This window comes from Pan paniscus, chromosome 13, assembly GCF_029289425.2.
Source record: "Pan paniscus chromosome 13, NHGRI_mPanPan1-v2.0_pri, whole genome shotgun sequence".
NCBI classification, from domain to species: domain Eukaryota; kingdom Metazoa; phylum Chordata; class Mammalia; order Primates; family Hominidae; genus Pan; species Pan paniscus.
This window is the reverse complement of record NC_073262.2, coordinates 120,822,093-120,847,957: the sequence shown is the minus strand read 5'-3', so window position 1 is coordinate 120,847,957 and position 25,865 is coordinate 120,822,093. Positions and strand designations below refer to the sequence as shown.

Genomic DNA, 25,865 nt, shown 5'->3' with positions numbered 1-25,865 from the left:
TCCTTGTTTTGCTAAAGCATCTCCTCTAATAACTTCCTAAGAAAGGGAGATGGGGGATATATGTTGTTAGAATCTTTGCATATTTGAAAATATGTTACTTCTATTTAACACTTGATGTGTTGTTGGGCTAGATATTGAAGTTTGAAAATAATTTTCCCTTTTTTTTTGAAGGTATACTACATTTTCTTTTTTATTTATTTATTTTTTTATTATTATTATACTTTAAGATTTAGGGTACATGTGCACAATGTGCAGGTTAGTTACATATGTATACATGTGCCATGCTGGTGTGCTGCACCCATTAACTCGTCATTTAGCATTAGGTATATCTCCTAATGCTATCCCTCCCCCCTCCCCCCACCCCACAACAGTCCCCAGAGTGTGATGTTCCCCTTCCTGTGTCCATGTGTTCTCATTGTTCAATTCCCATCTATGAGTGAGAACATGCAGTGTTTGTTCTTTTGTCCTTGCGATAGTTTACTGAGAACGATGATTTCCAATTTCATCCATGTCCCTACAAAGGACGTGAACTCATCATTTTTTATGGCTGCATAGTATTCCATGGTATATATGTGCCACATTTTCTTAATCCAGTCTTATCATTGTTGGACATTTGGGTTGGTTCCAAGTCTTTGCTATTGTGAATAGTGCCGCAATAAACATGTGTGCATGTGTCTTTATAGCAGCATGATTTATAGTCCTTTGGGTATATACCCAGTAATGGGATGGCTGGGTCAAGTGGTATTTCTAGTTCTAGATCCCTGAGGAATCGCCACACTGACTTCCACAATGGTTGGACTAGTTTATAGTCCCACCAACAGTGTAAAAGTGTTCCTGTTTCTCCACGTCCTCTCCAGCACCTGTTGTTTCCTGACTTTTTAATGATGGTATACTACATTTTCTTACACCTTCTAGGGTTGCTATTAAAAAAGTATAATTCCTATTCATGTTTCTGATCCTTTGTCTGTTACATCTCCCCCATCTGTGGAAGCCTTAGGATTCTCTCTTTAACTTGTTGGTTAGAAATTTTAGAATGATTTGCTTTATTGTACCACTTTCTTAATTTGTTGTACTGAGCACTGATTCAAAATAGAAATTCATAGAGCTGAGCATGGTGGCTCATGCCTGTAATCCCAGTACTTTGGGAGGATGAGCAGGGAAGATTGCTTGAGCCCAGGAGTTTTAGGCTGCAGTGAGCTAGGATCATGACACTGCACTCTAGCCTTTACGACAGAGTCTTAAAGAAAAAACACAAAAAACAAAACCTTTTCATCTTGCAAAACTGAACTCTAAACCAACCCATTGTTTGTTTTTTGTTTTTCTATTTTTGTGGAATATCTTCTTGCATTATCATCAGCCATTTTAACTTTTGTTTTGTTTTGTTTTGTTTTTGAGACAGGGTCTCGCTCTGTTGCCCAGGCTAGAGTGCAGTGGGCAACCTCAGCTCACTGCAGCCTCAACCTCCTGGGCTCAAGCGAACCTCCCACCTCAGCCTCCCAAGTAGCTGGGACCACAGGCTTGTGCCACCACATCTGGCTAATTTTTTGTAGAGATGAGGTCTTCCTATGTTGCCCAAGGCTGAACTTTCAGTTTTCTTTTCTTTTTTTTTTGAGATGGAGTTTCGCTCTTGTTGCCCAGGCTGGAGTGCAATGGCGCGATCTCGGCTCACCGCAACCTCCGCCTCCCAGGTTCAAGCAATTCTCCTGCCTCAGCCTTCCGAGTAGGTGGGATTACAGGCATGCATCACCATGCCCGGCTAATTTTTGTATTTTTAGTAGAGATGGGGTTTCTCCATGTTGAGGCTGGTCTCGAACTCCTGACCTCAGGTGATCCGCCCTCCTCGGCCTCCCAGAGTGCTGGGATTACAGGCATGAGCCACTGCGCCCGGCCTCAGTTTTCTTATTTTTAATTCCCAAGACGTTTTTTTCCTGCTGACTGTCTCTTTTCCATATTATTCTATCCAGGTTTTATGGACAGGCATAAGTTTTCCTGTCTGTGAGGATATTAGTGAATTTGTTTTTAGTTTTCCTTCTCTCCACTTTGTCTCTGTTTCCTTGGGTCCTTTTTAATGCTAATTTATTTTGGTTACTCTCATGCTAATGGCCATCTCAAACTTCTGTCTACTTTAGCAATCTATTCATATTTAAGGATGAGACACTAAAAAGCTGAGTGGAGACTCTAAGTGTTTGGGCAAGATGAGTTGACTAGCTCCTTGGACCAGCAGCATTGACATCATCTGGGAGCTCACTGGAAATGGAGAACCCCAGGTTCCACTGTAACCTACAGATTTAGAATCTGCATTTTAACAATATCACCAGGTGATTCAAGTGCACATTACGTTTTGAGAAGCACTAGGTTGACCGTAAGTTGCACAGATGATGTGCCAGATGTCGAATGTCAATATTGGGAGGTCTTTTCTCCAGGGAAGAATCCTCCAGTTGTGTTTGGAAAGTGGCTGTTCTTAAATAGCCAGAAATTTGCTGCATTCAATCTTGAAGACAGAGGCTAGAGGTAATTTTGGGGTTGGAATGGCTGTCTGGCCATTCTCCAGTTAGTCCTCCAGATCCACTCTTCATCCTTTTTCACCCCTATATCAACTGGACTCCCTTATGCCTGGGTGTTTGGTTGGCCAATAAGGAGCCCCAGCAGGAGGAAGGGGAACAGAAGTAGTAGTAGTAGGAGGAGGAGGCAAAAGAGTAATATCAGGCTATTTAATCTTGGGCTTCCTTCATCTTTTGAGGTCGCCTCAGGCTGGCTGTGTTCATCAACCAAATGTCACTGCCCCTTTCAAGGTGGCCACCTCAGCACAACTCTTTCCTTCCTTCCTGGTCCTGATCCCTCTCCTCAACCCTTTGGGCTTAGGGATAGTATCAGCTTGGCTGCTATTAGTCCTGGGTTAATGCATTCCCTCTTCTGGCTCCCCTACATCCACACTTTTGTAAATAATCCTTCTTAAATACATTCTTCTCAAATTATCCTATCTTGAGGGTGCCTTCTGTTTCCTATGGGATAAAGACTAATGTGGTGGGGTGGGGGAAGAGTGTTGTCATGGAAGATAGCAGAGTAGAATTGATCCCTTCACTGAAACCACTATTGAGCTGGCAAGAACTGTCAGAACCAACTATTTGGAGCTCCAGACTCTAGTGAAGCACTTGCAGCATTGAAGGGAGTACTTGATGAACAAAGAGGCTGGTGAATTTTGGTGAATTCTTCCCAGCAGCATCCAGTTGTGGAGATGGCAGTCTGTATCCCTGATGTGCTTGGTGATGTGAGGGTGGGCTGTAGGGACCTTGTCCTCCAAAAATCAGGCTTGTGTGTTTTGATATGCCTTACAGTTTGCTAACGGGCCACTGCTAAGGTTGGTCGTTGTTTCAGCCTCCATGGGCTCAGCTGAAATGGTTTTCTTATTGGTGGAGGGGATTTGAAAAGCTCTTTTTTTTTCTTTTCTTTTTTCTTTCTTTTTTTTTTGTTAAAGATGAGGTCTTGGCCAGGCACGGTGGCTTACACCTATAATCCCAGCACTTTGGGAGGCTGAGGCGGGCAGATCGCTTGATGTCAGGGGTTCAAGACCAGCCTGGTCAACATGGTGAAACCCTGTCTCCACTAAAAATGAAAAAAATTAGCTGGGCTTGGTTATGCGCCTGTAATCCCAGCTACTCGGGAGGCTGAGGCTAGGGGAATTGCTTGAACCTGGGAGGTGGAGGGTGCAGTGAGCCAAGATCATGCCACTGTGCTCCAGCCTGGGTGACAGAGCGAGACTCTTATCTCAAAAAAAAAAAAAAGATGAAGTCTTGCTATGTTGCTCAGGCTAGACTCAAACTCCTGGGCTCAAGCAATCCTCCTGCCTCAGCCTCCTGAGTGATGGAAGGGATTTAAAGAGACAAAACAGCTTTTTCTTTTCTTTTTTGGACCCAGGCATTTAAGGAAATCTCTGTTAGGTCACTGGCTGACTGCAGAAATTATAAGAGTCTTTAGTGACTACACATGCCAAGGAATATAGTCTTTGCAACATAGTTTGGAAAAGGCACTAAATAAACAGATGACTGTAGCTTTCTTCAAGCAACAGTAATCCCTGAAACTGGGGCAGAAGAGAAAATCTAATTTCAAGAGTTACAATTTTAATATTCAAAATTTCCAGTTCTCATCACAAAATTATAAAGCATGCAACATAAAATGAAAGTATGGTTCATTCATAGTAAAAGGAATATAGAAAAAAAATTGACAGAAACTATCCGTGAAGAGCCCAGACGTTGGATTTATATAAAAAGACTTAACTGTCTTAAATATGCTGAAGGAAAAAAGAAAAGAGCTCATGGAAACCATGAAGAATAGCTAAGGAAAATCGGGAGCATGGTGTATATACAAGCATAGAATATCATAAAGAGATAGAAATAATAAAAAGGAACCAAATAAAAATTTTGGAGCTGAGAAGTACAATAGCTGAAGTGCAGAAATTACTATAGGGGGTCAACAGCACATTTGAGCAGGCAGAAGAAAGAATCAGTGAACTTGAAGATAGGGCAGTTAAAATTACCCAGTTTGAGGAACAAAAATAAAACAATTGAACAGAGCTTATTGGACATGTGGGACACAAATTAAGCATATCAAAACACACGTTATGGGAGTTACAGAAAGAGGAGAGAGAGAGAAAGGGGAAGGAAAAATATTTAAACAAGTAATGGCCATAAAGTTCCCAGATGTGGTGAAAGATGTGAATCAATACATCTAATAAGCTTGATAAACTTAAAGCAGGATAAACTCAGAGATTCACACTGAGACATATTATAGTCAAACTGTTGAAAGCCAGAAATAAAGAGAAAATCTTTAAAGTGAAAGAGAGAAGTGACTCATTTACAAGTCTCCTGCATAAGAACAACAGCTAATTTTTCATCAGAAACCATGAAGGCAGTGGAATGATGATATCTTTAAAGTGGTGAAATAAAAAAACCTGTCAACCAGGAATATTATAGCCTGTAAAATGTTCTTTCAAAACTTGAAGGAGCCAGGCATAGTGGCTCACACCTCTAATTCCAGCACTTTGGGAGGCTGAGGCGGGTGGATCACCTGAGCTCAGGAGTTCAAGACTAGCCTGGTCAACATGATGAAACCCCGTCTCTACTAAAAATACAAAAATTAGCCAGCTGTGGTGTCTTGTGCCTGTAATCCCAGCTACTCTTGAGGCTGAGACAGGAGAATTGCTTGAACCTGGGAGGTGGAGGTTGCAGTGGGCCAAGATTGGGACACTGAACTCCAGCCTGGGTGAGAGAGGGAAAGTCCATCTCAAAAAAAAAAAAAAAAAAGACAACCAAATACCACATGTTCTTACTTGTAAGTGGGAGGTAAACATTGAGTATATATGGACACAAAGAAGGGAACAAGAGACACCGGGGCCTACTTGAGGGTGAAGGGTGGGAGGAGGGTGAGGATCAAAAAAACTACCTATTGAGTATTATGCTTATTACCCGCACATGTACCCTGAACCTAAATTAAAAGTAAAAAAAAAAAAAAAGAAAAAGAAAATAAATAGCATGATAGTAGAGGTAAGTTCTTTATTATCGATAATCATTTAAAATGTAAATGGATTAAACAATTAAAAGACAGAGATTGGCAAAATAAATTTTTTTTTTTTTTTTGAGACAGAATCTTGCTCTGTCACCCAGGCTGAAGTGCAGTGGCACGATCTTGGCTCACTGCAACCTCCGCCTCCCGGATTCAAGCGAGTCTCCTGTCTCAGCCTCATGTGTAGCTCGGACTACAGGCACATGCTACCATGTCCAGCTAATTTTTTTTTTTTTTTTTTTTTTTTAGTACAAATGGGGTTTCACCATGTTGGCCAGGCTGGTCTCAAACTCCTGACCTCAAGTGATCTGCCCGTCTCGGCCTCCTAAAGTGCTGGGATTATAGGCGTGAGTCACCACAACCTCAAGTGATCTGCCCGCCTCGGCCTCCTAAAGTGCTGGGATTACAGGCATGAGCCACTGCACCTGGCCAGCAAAATGAAGTTTTAAAAAATGATCCAACTATATGCTTTTACTAGAGACTAACTTAAGATCCAAAGATGCAAATAGGTTGAAAATCAAAGAATAGAAAAATATATTCTGGGGCTGGGCATAGTGGCTCATACCTGTAATCTCAGCACTTTGTGTTTTGTTTTTTTTGAGACAGAGTCTCGCTCTGTTGCCCAGGCTGGAGTGAAGTGGTATGATCTTGGCTCACTGCAACCTCTGTCTCTGGGGTTCGAGTCATTCTCCTGCCCCAGCCTCCCGAGTAGCTGGGACTGCAGGTGGGTACCACCACACCCCAGCTAATTTTTTTGTATTTTAAGTAGAGATGGGGTTTCACCATGTTGGCCAGGCTAGTCTCGAGCTCCTAACCTCAAGTGATCCACCCACCTCAGCCTCCCAAAGTGCTGGTATTACAGGCATGAGCCACCATGCCTGGCCAGTCCCAGCACTTTGGAAGACCAAGGCAGGAAGATCACCTGAGCCAGGAGTTTGAGATCAGCCTAGGTAACATGGCAAGACCCTGTCTCTACTAAAAATAAAAAAAATTAGCCAAGAATGGTGGTGCACACCTGTGGTTCCAGCTACTGGAGAGGTTGAGGTGGAAGGATTGCTTTAGTCCAGGAATACTATGCAGCCATGGCTGCAGTGAGCTGCAGTGAGCTATGTTTGTGCCACTACATTCCAGTCTGGGTGGCAGGGTGAGACTGTGTCTCTGAAAAAAAAAAAAAAAGATATTCTAGGCAAACTGTAACCAAAATAGAGCTGGAATGGCTATGCTAGTATCAGAAAGAATATATTTTAAGTCAAGAATTGTTATAAGAGACAAAAAGTGTTTATATTGATAATAGGATCAATTCATCAGGAAAATATAATAATTATAAACATATACACATCAAACAACAGAGTCCAAAATATATAAAGCAAATATGGACAGAATTAAAGGGAAAAATAGTTCTATGATAATAGTTGGAGACTTCAATGTCCTACTTTCAATAATAGATTGAACACCTAGACAGAGTATTGGCAAGGAAATAGAGGACTTGAAGAACATCATAAACTAACTAGACTGCAGATAACACAGATCACTCCACATAACAACAGCAGAATATACTTCTCAAGTGTACATGGAGCAGTTTCTAGGATAGAACATATGCTAGGCCAGAAAATGATTCTCAATACATTAAAAAAATCAAAATCATACAAAGTATCCTCTTCAACCACAATGGAATGAAGATACAAATAAATAGCAGAAGAAAAAAACTGGAAAATTCACAAAGACAGGGAAATTGAACAACACATTTTTAGCCAATTTAAAGAAGAATTAACACCAACTCTACTCAAACTTTTCCAAAAAATGGAAGAGGAACGAACATTTTCTAACACATTCTATGAGGCCAGTATTACTCTGATATCCAGACAAAGATGCCATGAGAGAAGCGAAATTCAGGCCAATATCTCTTATGAATAGACACAGGAATCCCCAACCAAATGCTAGCAAACTAAATCCAATAGCACTTTATAATAATTGGCTGGGTGTGGTGGCTCGCACCTGTAATCCCATGACTTTGGGAGGTTGAGGCAAGAGGATCGCTAGAGGTCAGGAGTTTGAGACCAGCCTGGCCAACATGGGGAATGCTATCTCTACAAAAAAACAAAAAGTAGCTGGTGTGATGGCATGTGCCTGTAATTCCAGCTACAGAGGCTGACACATGAGAATCACTTGAACCCTGGAGGCAGAGGTTGCAGTGAGCTGAGATTGCACCACTGTGCTCCAGCCTGGACAACCAGAATGAGACCCTGTCTCAAAAACAAAACAAAACAAAACAAAACAAAACAAAACAAAACAAAACAAAACAAAACAAACAAAAAGAATCACATACCATGTCTAAGTGGAATTTATCCCAGAAACCAAGAGTGGTTCAACACAAGGAAATCAATCAATGTGATATGCCACAATAATAAAATGACAAGAAAAAACATGGTCATCTCAATAGATGCAGAAAAAGCATTTGATAAAATTCAGCACCTTTTGATGATAAAAACTCAGAACACTGGAAATAGTAGGTGCTATGATTTGAATGTATGTGTCCCTCCAAAATTCATATGTTGAAACTCAACCCCAGTGCAATAGAATTAAGATGTGGGTCCTGAAGGAGGTTATTAGTGCCCTCCTAAAAGGGCTTGAGAGAACTAACTGCCTCCCCTTTCCCCTTTAATCTCTTCTGCTACGTGAGGACACCGTGTTGGTCTCCTTTTGCCCCTCTGCCTTTTCCTGCTTATTGTGAGGATGCCTCAAGAAAATGCTATATATGGAACAGGCCCTCACCAAACACCAAATCTTCTGGCATTTTGGTGTTGGACTTCCCAGCCTCCAGAACTGTGAGAAGCAAATTTCTTTCTTCTTTTTGGTGGTGAGGAGACAGGGTCTCGCTCTGTTGCCCAGGCTGGAGTGCAGTGACAAGATCCTGGCTCACTGCTACCTCAAACTCCTTGGCTCGAGCAGTCCTCCCACTTCAGCTTCCCAAGTAGCTGGGACTGTAGCCATCATGCCTAGCTAATTTTTAAATGTCTAATAGAGATAAGTCCTCGCTATGTTACCTGAGGTGGTCTTGAACTCCTGGCCTCAAATAATCTTCCCACTTTGGCCTCCCAAATTGTTGGTATTACAGGCATGAGCCATTGTGCCTGGCAGAAATACATTTCTATTATTTGTAAATTACTCACTCTAAGGTATTTTGTGATAGCAGCAGAATGGGTTAAGATAAAAGGGAACTTCCTTTACATGATAAAGGGCATTTATGAAAAAAACCCCACAACACGTCATTCTCAATGGTGAAAGACTAAAAGCTTAGTTTCTAGAATCAGAAGCAAGACAAAGATGTCTGTTGTCATCTGTGCTATTCAACATTATACTGGAAGTCCTAGACAGAGCAATTTGGCAAGAAAAATAAATAAAAGGCCTCTAAATAGCAAAATAAGAAGTAAAACTACCACGATTTGTAGATGACTTGGCTCTCTGTATAGAAAATCCCATAGAATCTCAAAAACCTACTATAGCTGGTAAAGGAATTAAGCAAAGTTGGTGCAAGGCCAACATACAAACATGAGCTCTGTTTCTTTACACTAGCAGTGAACAATCTGAAAAGGAAATTAAGAAAACAATTCAATTTACAGTAGCATCCGAGAGAATAAATTACCTTGGAATAAATTTAACTGAGGAGGTGAAAGACTTGTACACCAAAAACTAAAAACATTGATGGAAGAAACTAAGGAAGACCTAAATGAATGGAAAGACATCCCATGTTCATGGGTTGGGAGTGTTAATATTGTTAAGATGGCAATATTCCCCAAAGCAATCTATAGATTCAATGTAATCCCTATCAAAATTCCAATGGTCTTTTTTTTGGAGAAATTGATACTTATCCTCAAGTTCCTATAAAACTGCAGGGACCGGCTGGGTACAGTGGCTCATGCCTGTAATCCCAGCACTTTGGTAGACTGAGGTGGGCAGATCATGGGGTCAGGAGATCAAGACCATCCTGGCCAACATGGTGAAGCCCTGTCTTTACTAAAAATACAAAAATTAGTTGGGCATGGTGGTGCATGCCTGTAGTCCCAGCTACTTGGAAGGCTGAGGCAGGAGAATTGCTTGAACCCGGGAGGCGGAGGCTGCAGTGAGCCGAGATCACGCCACTGCGCTCTAGCTTGGGCAACAGAGCGAGACTCTGTCTCAAAAAGAAAAACAAAAAACAAAAAACAAAAAACAATACCCAGAGAACTGCAGGGACCTCTGAATAGCCAAAACAATATTTAAAAAGAAAAAGAAAATTGAAAGACTCACACTTCCTGATTTCCAAACTTACCAGGAAGGTACCTGATTTCCAAACTTACCAGGAAGGGACCTGATTTCCAAATTTCCCAGGAAGGTGTTTTTGAGACAGGGCCTAACTCTGTCACCTAGGCTGGAGTGCAGTGGCACAATCTTGGCTCACTGCAACCCCTGGGCCCTGGACTCAAGTGATTTTCACATCTCAGCCTCCCAAGTAGCTGGGACTACAGGTGCACACTACCACATTTGGCTAATTAAAAAAATATTTTTTTTCTGGAGAGTTGAGGTCTCACTATATTGCCCACGCTGAAGTGTGGTACTTGTATAAAGACAGACACATATAGACCAATAAAACAGAATTGAGAGTTTAGCAATAAAACCAAACATCTATGGTCAATTGATTTTTTACAAGGGTGCCATTTAATGGGAGGAAAGAAGAGTCTCTTTAACAGATTGTGGTGGGACAATGGGATAACCACATGCAAAAGAAAAAATGAATTCATACCCTTGCCTCATTCCACATGCAAAAACTAATTCAAACTGGATCAACAACCTAAATGTAGATGATGAAACTATTAGAAGAAAACATGAGGTAAATCTTCATGACCTCAGATTTGGCACTCAAATCTTGAGCAACAGAGAATGAAAAAGATAACTTGTTCTTTCTTTCTTTTCTTTTCTTTTCTTTTCTTTTCTTTTCTTTCTTTCTTTCTTTCTTTCTTTCTTTCTTTCTTTCTTTCTTTCGTCTTTCTCTCTTTCTTTCTTTCTTTCTTTCTTTCTTTCTTTCTTTCTTTCATTTTTCTCTTGAGACAGAGTCTCACTCTGTTGCCTAGGCTGGAGTGCAGTGGTGCGATCTCGGCTCACCGAAACCTCTGCCTCCCGAGTTCAAGCGATTCACCTGCCTCAGTCTCCCAAGTAGCTGGGACTATAGGTGTGCGCCACCATGCCATGCTAATTTTTGTATTTTTAGTAGAGACAGGGTTTCACCATGTTGGCCAGGCTGGTTGTGAACTCCTGACCTCAGGTGATCCACCTGTCTCAGCCTCCCAAAGTGCTGGGATTACAGGTGTGAGCCACTGTGCCCAGCCAAATTGTTCTTTCTTAAAATTAAAAACTTGTGATAGACATGTACCAACTGTTCCTCCAAACCTGAGACGAGTCAGCCAAGAACTGCCATTAAGTACATTAAGCTGAAAGTCTGAACCTACGTAATACAATAGGTTGTGCTATTTACAGAAAATGAGTGACTAAACAAAAAAATTTTTTTTAATTAATAGAGATGGGGTCTCACTATGTTGCCCAGGCTGGTCTTGAACTCCTGGGCTTAAGTGATCCCCCGCCTCAGCCTCCCAAAGTGCTGGGATTACAGGCGTGATCCACTGTGCCCAGCCTGTTGTTTAAATTTTAAGTGGTTTAATGGGTCTCCCAAGGAGTTACCTGCTTTGGAAAATCGCATATATTGAACCTCTCGTTTTGGTATAAAAAGAGATGTGGCTGGGCGCGGTGGCTCACGCCTGTAATCCCAGCACTTTGGGGGGCTGAGGTGGGTGGATCATGAGGTCAGGAGATAGAGACCATCCTGGCTAACACAGTGAAACCCCGTCTCTACTAAAAATACAAAAAATTAGCTGAGTGTGTTGGCACGCGCCTGTAGTCCCAGTTACTCGGGAGGCTGAGGCAGGAGAATCGCTTTAACCCAGGAGGTGGAGGTTGCAGGGAGCCTAGATCAGGCCATTGCACTCCAGCCTGGGTCACAGAGCGAGACTCCATCTCAAAAAAAAAAAAAAAAAGAGAGATGCATCACTTTTATTAGTAGAAAATTTCTCCTCGTCTCTACTGAAAAAATGTTGAGTTGAAGGAATGGGAAATTATTAACTTGCCTGGGGTGTTCTCATGACTTGATCCAGTTAAGTTAGGAGGAGCAAATGTGACAGTGGAGATTAAGGAGATTTTTAAAAAAATTATTTATTTATTTATTTATTTTCGAGACAGGGTCTTGCCCTGTCACCCAGGCTGGAGTGCAGTGGCGTAATCATAGCTCACTGCAGGCTTGATCTCTCAGGCTTAAGCAATCCTACAGCCTTAGCCTGCCAAGTAGCTGGGACCACAGGTCCACACCACCATACCTGACTAATTTTTTTGATTTTTAATACAGACAGGGCCTTGGCATGTTTCCCAGGCTGATCTCAAACTCCTGGGCTCAAGCAGTCCTCCTGCCTCAGCCTCCCAAAGTGCTGGGAGGTGTGAGCCACTATGCCAGGCCGAAAGATACTCTATTTGGATAGGAGTTGATGGCAGTTTCCTCTGGGTGGAGTAGTGGAGATGGAGAAAAGTGGAGTTTTTGAGAAATTATTTCAGTGAAAAAATCAAAAAGTTCTGGTGATGGACAGATGCTCCACTAGTTTTCTATGCTGAGTAACAAATTACCACAAACTTAGCAGCCCCAAATAACACCCATTTATTATCTTACAGTTTCCATGGGTCAAGAGTCTAGGCACAACTTAACTGTGTCCTCTGCTCAGGGACTCACCAGACTTCAGACCAAGTATTGACATGGGCTGTAATTTCATCAGAGGCTCAACCAGGGAAAGGTCAATTTGCAAGCTTCCTCAGGTTGTTGGCAAATTCATCTCCTTGCAATTGTAGCACTGAGGTCCCCATTTTCTTTCTGGCTCTCAGAGGCCACCCACAGTTCCTTGATAAACATGATAGCTTCTTTTTTCTTTTTTTCTAATAGAAGAATTGTACTTACTTAGAAGCATTCAGAATGTCAACAAAACAGCTGCAACTTTTTATTTTTTGCAATTACAAAGTGGTATTCAGTTAACAGAACAATTATTTCATATAAGCTGCATCAGAGACAACTGAAGATAAAAAAACTACCATCCCTGTATATAACTAATTTGTGCTGTGCACCAACAAGAACCTGCTTTAAATTTCCATGCCAATTTACAACCCTCATACTGTACCAGGCAAGGTTAGTGGCTACTGAAAATACCACCAGAATAGGGCTATCTAAAGACACATTTGGTAGTGTGTTAGCTATACAAAAAAAAGACACTGTGCAGTTTAAAATAAAATCTTACACAGCCTTACATTTCATTTTTTTTCTTTAAAAGGAGTGAGTTGTGTGCAGGGGGGTTAAATGCTTTATAGACAAGAAAAAAAAACTGTGCTAGAACCAACTTATTCATCATCATCTTCTTCATCTTCATCTTCTTCATCTTTCTCCTCCTCCTTCTTATCCTCTTCATCTTCCTCATCTTCCTCCTCTTCCTCCTTTTTCTTGCCTTTTCAGCCTGGACAACTCTCTTTTTTTGCTGCATCAGGCTTTCCTTTAGCTTGATATGCAGCAATATCCTTTTCATATTTTTCCTTCAGCTTGGCAGTCTTCTTTTCATAAAGGTGCTTGTCATCTGCAGCAGTGTCATTCCACATCTCTCCCAGTTTCTTTCCAACATCACCAATGGGCAGGCCAGGATGTTCTCCTTTGATTTTCGGGCAATACTCAGAACAGAAGAGGAAAAAGGCTGAAGGAGGCCTCTTGGGTGCATTGGGATCCTTGAACTTCTTTTTTTTTTTTTTTTGAGATGGAGTCTCACTCTGTCACCCAGGCTGGAGTGCAGTGGTACGATCTCTGCTCACTGCAACCTCTGCCACCCGGGTTCAAGCGGTTCTCCTGCCTCAGCCTCCTGAGTAGCTGGGATTACAGGCACCTGCTACTGCGCCTGGCCAATTTTTGTAGTTTTAGTAGAAATGCGGTTTCACCATCTTGGCCAGGTAGTCTTGGATTCCTGACCTCGTGATCCACCTGTCTCGGCTCCCAAAGTGCTGGGATTACAGGCATGAGCCACCGCGCCCGGGCTGAACTTCTTTTTTGTCTCCCGTTTAGGAGGGGTATATAGGTTTTCATTTCTCTTTCATAATGGGCCTTGTCTGCCTTTGGCATATCTTCAAATTTTCCTTTCTCTTTAGCAATCGTGGTCTTCCACGTCTCTGGGCACTTCTGAGAAAACTCTGAGAAGTTGATTGAAGCATCTGGGTACTGCTTCTTATGCTCCTCCCAACAAGTTTGCACAAAAAATGCACATGATGACATTTTGCCTCTCGGCTTCTTAGGATCTCCTTTGCCCATGTTTAGTTATTTTTCCTCAGTGAGGCACAGAGTTGCTCAGTGCCCCTCTGGCTCTCACTTGCCCTGGCGCAGTCTCTATGGAGCTCAATGTACTGCAATGGCTGAGAGCGGGAGCCAGACGCAGCCTCCTCGCTCTCTCTGCTCTGTAACATTACTCTTCGACAGCTTACTTCTTTAAAGCCAGCAAGGGAGTCTCTCTCGAGCCAGCTAAGATGGAGTATTATATAACATAATGCAATCACAGGAATGCCATCCAGTCACTATCACCATATAACATATCCTAAACAAGATTCTAACATCTATCACCTTGGCTATATATATATATATGTATATATATATAATTTTTTTTTTTTGAGACAGGGTCTTGTTCTGTCACTCAGGCTGGAGTGCAGTGGCGCGATCTCAGCTCATTGCAACCTCCACCTCCCAGGTTCAAGTGATTCTCATGCCTCAGCCTCCCAAGTAGCTGGGATTACAGGTGTGTACCATGACACCTGGCTAATTTTTGTATTTTTAGTAGAGATGGGGTTTCACCATGTTGGTCAGGCTGGTCTAGAACTCCTGACCTCAAGTGATCCACCCACCTTGGCCTCCCAAAGTGCTGGGATTATAGGCGTGAGCCACCACTCCCAGCCCACCTTGGCTATCTTCTATTGATTAGAAGCAGGTCACAGGTTCTGCCTCAAGGGGAGAGGATTCTACAAAGGCATGCCTCATTATGGTTAGGGGGGTGCTCTTTAGAGTGTGTCTCCCCCAGGTAGAATAAGGGAAAGTGAAGAATCACCTATAACATTCAAGTTTCTGGCTTGAGAAGGTGGGGGGAAGTTGTGCCATTTATTGAGACACAGAACATGGAGGAGCATGTTGGTTGAGGAAAGCTCTTGAGTTCAGTTGTTGACATTTGAGTTAAGCTGCTCGGGGCATGAACCATGCCTGTTTTGTTTTTCATTGTATATCCAGTGCCTGGTGTAGTTCCTGACACATAGTAGGTACTCGATAGGATGAATGAATGAGATCTGTGAGATACCCAAGCAGAGATATTGATGAAGCCAACATCTCCTGGATGCCATTTGTGAGGTGTTGACTGACCATGCATTTTCAGAATCAGTGGTGTTTGTGCACCATTGGTGCATAATGGTGATGAACATGCTGGCTTGGATGAGATGGCCTAAGAAAGAGGGTACAGGGAAGAAAGCAAAGGTCTCGGGACTGAGCACTGGGAGCCCCAAGGCTGAGAAGTGAGGCTGGAGAGGAAATATTGGCAAAGAATACAAAGAGAGGACAGACACAAGACTGGTGCCAAATGCTGCTGAGAAGTTGAGACAAGACTGAGAAGTGTGCCTGGGGGGAACTGGTTTTGGTAGAGTGGTGGGGCTCAGCAGCCAACTTAGTGGTGGAGAAGTGGAGGAGGTAAGGACATGGAAGGCAAGTAGACAACTCTTTCTAGAAGTCTGGCTGAAGGGGAGGAGGGACTGCGTGATAGCTGGAGAGAAATGAGCCATCCACAATTGAGATCATCCAGGTCCTGACTCCAACAGTGTATCCTGAGGCAGGGGCTGGGGTGCTCTGGACTGGGTCCACCCTCTGGGTCAGAGAGAGAGCACCTTCTCTGCCTAGCTCAAAGTCTTGCTTTTATATTGCTGTCTCTGTCATGTTCTTTTGTTTTGCTTTTGTTTTTTTTTGAGATGGAGTCTTACTCTGTTGCCCAGGCTGGAGTGCAGCAGCGCAATCTCTGCTCACTGCAACCTCCACCTCCCAGGTTCAAGTGATCCTCCTTCTTCAGCCTCCCGAGTAGCTGGGACTACAGGTGTGTGCTACCATGCCCAGCTAATTTTTGTATTTTTAGTAGAGACGGGGTTTCACTATGTTGGCCAGGCTGGTCTTGAACTCCTGACCTTAGGTGATCCACCCCCATTCCCAAAGTGCTTGGATCAGAAGCGTGAGCCACCACACTAGGTGTTATGTTCTTATAATAGTCAGGCTAACATATTTCTTTAAGAAGGTTTAAAAGTCACAAATTTGGAGAATATGCTTGGATATCTCTTTCCTCTCCCCTTCCTCCTCCCGCTTCTCTCCCCAATAATTCTGTCCAGAATGTCCTTCCTTCCCTCCCTTCTTTTTATTTAGAATGAAAGAGACTTAAGAGGTTTTCATTGCTGACTAGGTGGATGCAAGAGAGAGGGAAAAGTTGGAAAGAAAGAAAGAGAAAGAGAGAAAGAAAGGAAAGAAAGGAACGAAAGAAAGAAAGGAAAGAAAGGAAAGAAAAAGGAAAGAAAGGAAAGAAAGAAAGAAAGAAAGAAATAAAGAAGGAAGAGAAAAAAAATGAATAGTGTGAGGCTTCTGAGAAAATGATGGGGAGATAGACTCTAGGATGCAGGTGTTGGGATTGGGTTTGGAGTGGCCAAGGGACACCAACTTATTTGTGGCAGAAGGAAGGCACGTATGTATGTATGTATGTGTGTGTGTGTGCGTGTGTCTGTGTGTCTGCGTGTCAGGTGGGGGCAGTGATAATATTGGTTTGGTTTCAGGAAGCAGAGAGAGGCTTAGGTCCGATTGTCTTTTGTTTCTACCTCAGTCCTGGAGGCACTACCTTCTATGTAATAAACTGTTCATATTTGTTGAACAAAAGAAAGGGTAAATAAATCCTTAAAGGACAGCATAAATAGCATATCCCTTCCTTAGATTTTCAAAATGAAATCTTCACTTTTGTTATCATACAAATGACACATGCTGTTTGTAAAAAGTTTCAGTAATATAGAAAATTTCTGGCCAGATGTGGTGGCTCACGCCTGTAATCCCAGCACTTTGGGAGGCCGAGGCGGGTGGATCATCTGAGATCAGGAGTTTGAGACCAGCCTGGCCAACATGGAGAAACCCTGTCTCTACTAAAAATACAAAATTAACTGGGCATGGTGGAACATGCCTGTAATCCCAGCTACTTGGGAGGCTGAGGCAGGAGAACCACTTGAACCCAGGAGGCAGAGGTTGCGGTGAGCCGAGATGCTGCCATTGCACTCCAGCCTGGGCAACAAGAGCGAAACTTCGTCTCAAAAAAAAAGAAAAAGAAAAAAGAAAAAAGATAAAAGAAAATTTCCCTCAAATTCTAACCTGCAGGGATAACAACTGTTAAGTGTCAGCCTTACCAGTAGGTTATATATTAAACAAAAGAGGATCACTTGATATGTGGAACTGTGTGAGCTGTTTTTCTCATGGGAACATTTATGTGCTTTGTGTCAATATGTAAAGATGTTCTTTATCTTTTATAACACCTGCCTGGTCTCCATAACACCTCCGAGTCTCATAAATTTATTTAACCAAAACCCTGTTGATGGGCATTCAGGCTGTTTCTAACTTTTCAGTACAATAACCCTTCTTGTTCACACAACTTTGCACCGTGCACCATTCTTTTCTTAAATTCCTAGAAGAGGGCAACATGCCTGCACATTTCAACTTTTGATACTTATCTTCCAAGTTTGCCTGCTGAAGCCAGTTTAGGCTTCCATCAACAGAATGGAAGTGCACCTGTTTCTGTCCCGCCCTTGCCAACAACTGGCTACTAGAAATCTTTTTAATTGTCTCCATCTAAGTGAAAAATGATATCTCATTTTATTTATTATTTATTTTTAATTTAATTTTTTTTTGAGACAGAGTTTTGCTCTTGTTGCCCAGGCTGGAGTGCAATGGTGCGATCTAGGCTCACTGCAACCTCTGCATCCTGGGTTCAAGCGATTCTCCTGCCCCAGCCTCCCAGGTAGCTGGGATTACAGGCACCCACCACCACACCCGGATAATTTTTTGTATTTTTAGTAGAGATGGGGTTTCACCGTGTTGGCCAGGCTGGTCTCGAACTCCTGACCTCAGGTGATCCACTCATCTCAGCCTCCCAAAGTGTTGGGATTATAGGCGTGAGCTACTGTGCTTGGCCAATATCTCATTTTAATTTGCTTTTCTGTAATTATTAGTGAAGTCGAACATCTTGAGTGTGAATTTTGGACATTTTTGTGTCTTCTTTTAAAATAGAGTGCTTCTTTATGCCTTTTACTCATTTTCCTACTGGTTTTGTAATTTTCTTATTATTTCCAAACAATTCACAGTTTAATAATATTACTTTTTCTCCATCATGTTGCGAATGTTTTCTTTCCATTTTATTGTCTTTTGCTTTGCCATATAGAGATTTTAGTTTCATATTTGTCAATCTTTTTCTTTTCTTATGGCTTTGTCTTTGACATATTGCTAAGAGAGCTGATTACCACATTAAAATTATAAAACATTCTTTCATGTTTTCTCTATTACTTTGTAGTTCAGCTTTTTTCATTAAGTTTTGTTCTTTTCCGCTTTTAAAAATTAGATGGGCAATATGTGGCAATATATGATTATATCCTAATGACATCCTTGAATGTAATCACTTTGTCTCCTCATAATGCCCTCATACACTCTTCAAAAGCAGAGAGGAGAAAAAGAGGGATGATGAGAAATACTTTTTTTTTTGGTGAACTTAAATAGAACAGCTGATCTTATGCAACTAATAAGTAAATAATTCTGCATTTCCATGAAAAAAAGAATGACTGTTACCCAATTAAGATTTATCCTTTCAGACTCTATTCATGCATTTCTTTCATATGTTCATATGGGTATCTATGCACACATGTAACATAAATGGTATCATTCTATGTATGTTATTTATAATTTGGTTTTTTTTTGAGATAGAGTCTAGTTGCCCAGGCTGGAGTGCAATGGTGTGATTTTCGCTCACTGCAACCTCCACCTCCTGGGTTCAAGTGATTCTCCTGCCTCAGCCTCCCTAGTAGCTGCGATTACAGGCATAGGCCACCAAACCTGGCTAATTTTTGTATTTTTAGCAGAGATAGGGTTTCACCACGTTGGCCTGACTGGTCTTAAACTCCTGACCTCAAGTGATCTGCCCGTCTTGGCCTCCCAAAGTGTTGGGATTATAGTCGTGAGCCACCATGCCTGGCCTATAATCTGCTTTTCATTGAACATTAGATAGTTCTTTGTCAGTACATATATATTTACTTCTTCCTTTTCTAACTGACTGCTGCACAATAGTCTATTGTATGAATGTAGCATAGTTTATGGATAAATTCTTTTATATTCAAGGCTTTCGTCCATCTGATTTTTTTTTGCATCTGTGTATGAGTGGAGTGAGTTCGGGATATAACTATTTTTTCCTAATAATTTCCCAACTATCCTATCACCACATGTTGCATAACCTCTCTTTTCTCCACTGACTTCAAATGTTATTGTCATAATTGAATGGACACTAAGCAGAGAATGCTGGGAGGTGGGCGGAGCAAAGTGTTCAGGAACATCTGAAGGAGCTTCCTGCTTTTGCTGGACCAGTGGTAACAGCTGGCCTGGGTATTCCTGTTTCCTCCCCAGCCACATAGCTTTCTCTGCACCAACACAAAAAAGGACTGCCCAGTATTCCCTAATTTATCCCTAGAAATAAATGCAAACATCTTAGTTTTGAAATGAGACCATTTAATACTACTACCACAAATCCTGTGTAAGTCTTACTATTCAGCAGACCTGCTGATCATCTCCATCTCCGTAGAGTTCCTGAGGTGTGTGGGCCTAGGTGCCATGTGAGTTGGGGAAGACCCTGCTCCAGAGCCTTCTCTCCTGGGAATTGAGGGTGGGGGCATCAGGGACATAGCCAGAGCTGGGTTTGCTTTTGCAAAGTGTTCCATTGGTAAAAATGGGATGGTTTTGGGTGATTCATGGTGAATCTATTTTAATTTAAATCATTACATATTTATTTTAAGTCACGTTAATAAAAGTGACTCAATTTAAAGAAGAACATGGTATTTGAGCAGGCATGGCAAAAATGCTGAAGGTGGTTTGAGGATGATGGAAGTTTGGAAGACCCCAAATTAGATGATCGTATTATTAATCAAGAGTGCCTTCAGCTGCTAGTAACAAAAATCTAACTCCCAGTGGCTTAAAAACATAGGAGTGAGGTTTTTTTGTTTGGTGTTGTAATTTTACACATAAAATTTGCTAATATTGGTTGGATGCTCAGCAATGTCCGGGGCTGACTTCTGTCTTCCCAGTTCTTTTGTCCTTCTCCCGATGGTTCCATGATGGTTGCTGCAGCTCTAGCAGTCACAAGCAAAAGGAAGGAAAAGGGAGAGAGGGTGCCAAGCAGTGTCTTTCTTTCTCTTTGGTAGGAAAAGTGAGGTTTTTCAGAGTTCCCAGCAGTCTTCTCCTTGAGCCTCATTGACCAGAATCATATCTGTGGCCACCGTTAGGTGTAAAGAAGGCTGGGAGAGTGGGCAATAGGTTGCATAACTGGCTTAGACCATCCTCATTCAATGGAGGTTCTGTTAGTGAGGGAGGAAGGGGAATGGATGGTGGATAGACAACTGCCACGTCTGCCACGTGGGAGTGCGTGGACCCATAGAGGCAAGCAGAGATGCAGACCATATGGCCCCAGAGAGAGTGCTGCAGTGGGAGCCGCGTCAGGCTTCCAGCTCCAGTTCCTGAGTGACAAGCTGTCCTGCATTGCCTGTTCTTACAAGTTGGCGAGATTGCCTGTTGTAACATTTCCATAAACTCTCTTTTGACTTGAGCTCCTAGGAGTTGGTTTCTGTTCTTTATAGCCTGGAGCAGAGTTTTGGACACTTTATATTTTATTTCATTTTATTTTGAGACAGAGTTTCCCTCTTGTTGCCCAGGCTGGAGTGCAGTGGCGCGATTTTGGCTCACCGCAACCTCTGCCTCCTGGGTTCAATCAATTCTCCTGCCTCAGCCTCGGAGTAGCTGGGATTACAGGCATGCACCACCACGCCCGGCTAATTTTGTATTTTCAGTAGAGACAGGGTTTCTTCATGTTGGTCAGGCTGGTCTTGAACTCCTGACCTCAGGTGATCCGCCTGCCTCGGCCTCCAAAAGTGCTGGGGTTACAGGCGTGAGCCACTGTGCCCAGCCCTTGGACACATTTTAAAGTTTGTTTTCTCATTTGTTCTTTACAGTAGTTATTATTATCCTTATCTTACAAAGAGGAGAAGGAGGTTCCAAGAGGTTGGGTTAAGTTGGCAAACTCCATGTGACTCTAACCCAGGTTTTCTGACAACTAACACATTTTTCATGCTGTCTTTCTATTTCTAAGATTTCCACCTTTAAAGGGGAAGTGTTTGTTCCCTAAATAGCACCAAGAGGACAAAGGGAATAAATATATGAGAGACTGAGTTTCTTCTGGTGCCTGTCAATGCCACCCATCAACTCTGTCCCTGGATTAAGTCAAAAGGCAGGAGGCAGCTTGGCTGTGTCATGCACTGGGCTTTAGAGACCTAGGGAATGTTTGGTTTTCTGTTTGTCTATTTCCAAACATTATGTGTGTAATTTATTGTCCCGATTATAACTCAACACAGTTGGAAACTGTGAGCCATTCAAGTCACAGATTTGTGTGAGAAGCACAAGAGAAAATAAGTGCGTTTGGGAGCTGCGACCACCAGTAGTTTTTATCATTGCCAAGACAACACTTTGAGAGCCAACGTTTTGATCAATTCCTTGCCAAAAATAAATCATGATTTATTTTCCCTAAACTTGCTGTTTCTCCTGCATTCCCTGTCTTGGTAAATGGTACAACTATCTACGCAGTCATGCCAGGCTTTCCTCACCCTGGCACACAATGCCTTGACCACATTATGCAGATTCCTTCCCCTAATTACACAGTAACATGCCCCTCCCCCTTTCCCTTTAATTCTCCTACAGAGGATGGTGGCCGCAATCTCCTACACTCTGTGTTTTCTTGGTTGTTAGAAAACCTGGGATGCCTGTTAATCATATAGGTTCCCAGGCCCTTCCCCTAGACTCAGCAGGTCTGGAGGGGGTCTTGCAATCTGTATACTTAACAAGTACCCCAGGCAATTCTTCTCAGCAGTGGGTAGCACTAGTACCTGGCTGGCCTTGCTTCAGGTCTCTCTCTTGTCAATGTAGCCCCATTCTGCTGTAGAAATATCTTCCTAAACTATGCTGGTGGTTCTTTATCTGCAGCACAAAATCCAAACTCTTGTAGCATGGCAAACAGGGCATGATTTGGTTCCTACCTCCCTTGCTGGCCTCGTCTACTTCCCTGGTTGCTCATAATACAAACTGCCTGTTAACTCTGAGGATTCCATTGCTCTGTTATTGCTCAATGCCTTTGCATATGCTCTTCTTTGTGCCTAGAGAGGCCTCCTTCCCCAGGTCTATCTGGAAAACCCCCATTCATCCTGCAAGACCCAACTCAAGTGTTGCCTCTTTCTGGAAGCTTTTCTTGCTGTCACTGCAGCTTGAACGTACATGTATTATTGCAGTTACCCCGTGGCTCCGCTACAGCAGAGACTGTGCTTAGCCCACAGGTACACCTAGTATTTGTAGTAGTAGGTGCTTGTTAAACAGGGTTGAATAAAGGTAGCTTCTCCTATGTGAGAGGAAATGTAGTGAAAGCAAGTAGAGCAATTTTTAGGAAAACAGTATTCCCATCTTTAGTTTGTGAGTCTAAACTCTCAGGAGTTTCTTACTGTGAAAATCAGTCATCATTTTATCTGTGTGCATTTACGAAGTCAATATATTAAACTGTTTAACAATAGTTAACATATATCTGGTGCCAACCAATGTGCCAGGAACTTTGCATTCACCATCTTACTTCATCCTGCAGATGAGGAAACCGAGGCTCAGAGGAGAATTAATTTTCCCAAGGTCACGGCCAGGTGTGGTGGCTCATGCCTATAATCCCAGAACTTTGGGAGGCTGAGGCAGGTGGATCAGCTGAGGTCAGGAGTTCAAGACCAGCCTGGCCAACATGGTGAAACCCCATCTCTACTAAAAATACAAAAATTAGCCAGGCATGATAGTATGCACCTGTAATCCCAGCTACTTGGGAGGCTGAGGTAGAAGAATCACTTGAACCCAGGAGGCAGAGCTTGTAGTGAGCCAAGATCAGGCCACTGCACTCCAGCCTGGGCGACAGAGTGAGATGCCTTCTCAAAAAAAAAAAAAAAATTCCCGAGATTACAAAACTGGTAAATAGTAGAATTGTTACAATGCTATTCTGCTTCTTCCAGAGACTTAGTTAACAATCATTAGGATATGCAGTATGTGTCTAGGATGAAACACTCTAGGTAATGTAAATGAGTGAAGCACTCTGGCCATGAGGCAAGGAGGAGTAGAAAGTGTGGCAACCAGTTACAGGTTAAAGAAGTTGGCCAAGACAATGCCAGCTGATAGCCCCAACATGTTATTGTGAACAATTTTAAACATAAAGAAAAGTTGGGCCTGGCGCAGTGGCTCACGCCTGTAATCCCAATACTTTGGGAGGCTGAGGTGGGTGGATCACCTGAGGTCAGGAGTTTGAGACCAGCCTGACCAACATGGAGAAACTCTCTCTACTAAAAATACAAAAAATTAGCCAGGTGTGGTGGCTCATGCCTGTAATCCCAACTACTCGGGAGGCTGAGGCAGGAGAATTGCTTGAACCCGGGAGGCAGAAGTTGCAGTGAGCCGAGATCACGCCATTGCACTCCAGCCTGGGCAACAAGAGTGAGACTCCATCTCAAAAAAAAAAAAAAAAAAAGAGAAAAGAAAAGTTGACAGAATTTCACTGTCTACTTGTACATCTACTACCTAGATTCTGCCATTAGCATTTTACCTGCTTTATCTCATATTTATCCATTATTCATCCCTATAGCCATTAATCTATTCTTTTGGATGTGTTTCAAAGTAATTGTGGACACCAGTATACTTCTCCCTAAATACATCAGTGTGTACATCATTGATTAGAGATCAATATTTGTTTATAGTTTTTTTTTTTTTTTGAGACGGAGTCTCTGTTGCCCACGCTGGAGTGCAGTGGTGCGATCTTGGCTCACTGCAACCACCGCCTCCCAGATTCAAGTGATTCTCCTGCCTCAGCCTCCCAAGTAGCTGGGATTACAGGCATGCGCCACCATGCCCTGCTAATTTTTGTATTTTCAGTAGAGACGGGGCTTCACCATGTTGGCCAGGCTGGTCTCAAACTCCTGACCTCAAGTGATCCTCCTACCTTGGCCTCCTAAAGTGCTAGGATTACAGGCGTGAGCCACTGCACCTGGCCTTTAGTGTTTTCTTTTGACGTAAAATTTGTAGACAATGAAGTGCACAAATCTTAAGTGTATGTTCACTAAGTTTCAACTAATAGGTGCCCCTGTGTAATCCCAATGCCCATCAATATAGAAAATATTACCATCATTCCTAAAAATCCTCTCATGTCCCCCCATGGCTGGTTTGTCTCTGCCTCCATCCTCCCAGAGGTAACTTCTGCTCTGATTATTTTCAGATTAGTTTCACCTGTTCTAGAACTTCATAGAAGTGGAAGGCTTCTTTTACTCAGTGTAATGTTTTTAAGATACATCATGTTGTGGAGTATATCAGTAATTCAGTCCTTTTTATTGACGAGAATGATTCCATTGTATGACTATTCCACTGTATGTTTAGCCATTCTCCTATTGATGGACACCTGGACTGTTTCTAGTTTTTGGCAATTATCAATAAAGCTATTAATATTTTTGTGAACATATTATTTTCATTTCTCATGGGCATATTCCTAGGAGTGGGATTGCTGGGTCAGAGAGTAGAAGAAACTGCCAGACCTTTTACCAAAGTGGTTGCACCATTTTACATTCCCACTAATTACATGTGAGGATTCCAGCTGTACCACAACCCACTAATAGTCGATATTATCATGCTTTTGTATTTTTAGTCATTCTGGTGATGTTTGATTGTGTAATGAGATTTATTTTCTTTTTCTTTCTTTTTTTTTCTTTTCAGATAGAATCTCACTTTCGCCCAGGCTGGGTCTCAGCTCACTGCAACCTCTGCCTACGAGGCTCAAACAATTCTCCCACCTCAGCCTCTTGAGTAGTTGGGACTATAGGTGCATACCAGCACGCCCGGCTAATTTTTGCATTTTTTGTAGAGACGGGGTTTCGCCAGGCTGCCCAGGCTGGTCTCAAACTCCTGGCCTCAAGGGATCCACCCGCCTTGGCCTCCCAAAGTGCTTGGATTACAGGCGTGAGCCACTGTGTCTGGCCCACATTGTTGATAAAACCTTCCTTTCCCTCACTGGATTGCTTTGGAACTTTTGTTGAAAATCAAGTGATGGTGTAAGTGTGGCTCTATTTCTAGGATTTCTTTTACATTCTAGGTTTACTGAGTTTTGCCATGAGCTCAGTGTTGTCAAATCTTCAATTTTTTTTTTTTTTTTTTTTTTTAGATGGAGTTTTGCTCTTGTCGCCCAGGCTGGAGTGCAATGGTATGATCTCGGCTCACTGCAACCTCTGCCTCCCGGGTTCAAGTGATTCTCCTGCCTCAGCCTCCTGAGTAGCTGGGATTACAGGTGCATGCCACCATGTCCAGCAAATTTTCATATTTTTAGTGGAGACAGGGTTTCACCATGTTGGCCAGGCTGGTCTTGAACTCCTGACCTCAGGTGATCCACCCGCCTTGGCCTCCCAAAGAGCTGGGATTACAGGCGTGAGCCATGGCGCCCAGCCCAGATCTTCAAAATTTTAAAGGAGAGTGTATAAATCCAGATGTTTTTAAATGTGAAAAAGCCTCAAGGTTTAAAAGTCGGAAACCAATTCTAATTTAAACAAACAAGGAAACCAATCCCAGGCAGTCAAAGAAACTCACCTGCAGGCTGAACTAGATGTGTGGCATTGGAACAGAGAGAGGTAGTTTCAGCAGGAGTCTGGATACACGTGTATATATATATGTATATAAAATTATTTTTTGAGACAAGGTTTTGGTCTGTTGCCCAGGCTGGAGTGCAGTGGTGTGATCATGGCTCATTGCATCCTTGACCTCCTGGGCTTGAGCAATCCTCCCACCTCAGCCTCCTGAGTAGCTGGGA

At 42.5% G+C, this 25,865-nt stretch overlaps 1 protein-coding gene and 1 pseudogene across 1 annotated transcript in view; one reads left to right on the top strand and one right to left on the bottom strand.

The window, feature by feature from the left end:
* The window catches only part of CXCR1 (C-X-C motif chemokine receptor 1), a 60,139-nt gene that overhangs the window by 14,565 nt on the left and 19,709 nt on the right, over positions 1-25,865 (top strand). The window lies entirely within an intron of this gene.
* Positions 12,134-14,496, bottom strand: LOC100979600 (high mobility group protein B1-like; annotated as a pseudogene).